We start from the raw sequence: 909 nt of genomic DNA on the forward strand, positions 1-909 counted from the left end.
ACATTCGACGGTTTCAATAGAATGCATATGATTTGGATAGATAGAGTTTAAGGTAGAAGCATAGAAGAGGTTAGGGTCCGATCACATTCACTTAGTCCAAAAGATTCAAACAAGAAGACATAGCTATAAGTGAATGCTGTAGAGGACAGAACACAATATATATATATATATATATATATATATATATATATATATATATATATATATATATATATATATATATATATATATGAGTAAGACCAAATCAACATTGTAAAGATAATCATGAATTCAAATCAATGTTGAAAACAAATCAAATGCGAAGACTTTGCAATTGTAATGCCAAGAGAAACACTTCAAACAAGTGTTTGGTGGTGGCGTTACCCACCGTATAGGAAGTATTAGACCCAGACATGGCGCACAATTATCGTGGCGCTCCGAAGTCAAATTCCGCATTAATGTATTCACACTCAGAGTGTAAGTCTTCATTGATTGAAGATATACGTTACTTGGTGTGTTGTACATCTAAGTCATCAATATGCATAAGTGTTAGGATGTGTGCCTAATCACAGGACATTTGAGGATTCCAAGATATTTAGCTCACACCGCAACTTGCAAAACCTTTTCTCATCCAAGGGCTTTGTGAAGATATCTGCCAATTGCTCTTCAGTGTTGACGTGAATGATATCAATATCTTCCTTCATAACGTAATCTCTGAGAAAGTGATGATGAATTTCAATGTGCTTTGTCCTCGAGTGCTGAACTGGGTTGTTGGCAATCTTGATGGAGCTTTCATTGTCGCAATAGAGTGGCACATGCTTCAAGTGGACACCATAGTCCTTGAGAGTTTGCTTCATCCATAGAAGCTGAGCATAGTAAGATCCAGCAGCAATGTATTCAGATTCAGTAGTGGAGAGAGACACACAGTTC

The sequence above is a fragment of the Aegilops tauschii genome, chromosome 4 (genome assembly GCF_002575655.3).
Source record: "Aegilops tauschii subsp. strangulata cultivar AL8/78 chromosome 4, Aet v6.0, whole genome shotgun sequence".
NCBI classification, from domain to species: Eukaryota; Viridiplantae; Streptophyta; class Magnoliopsida; order Poales; family Poaceae; genus Aegilops; species Aegilops tauschii.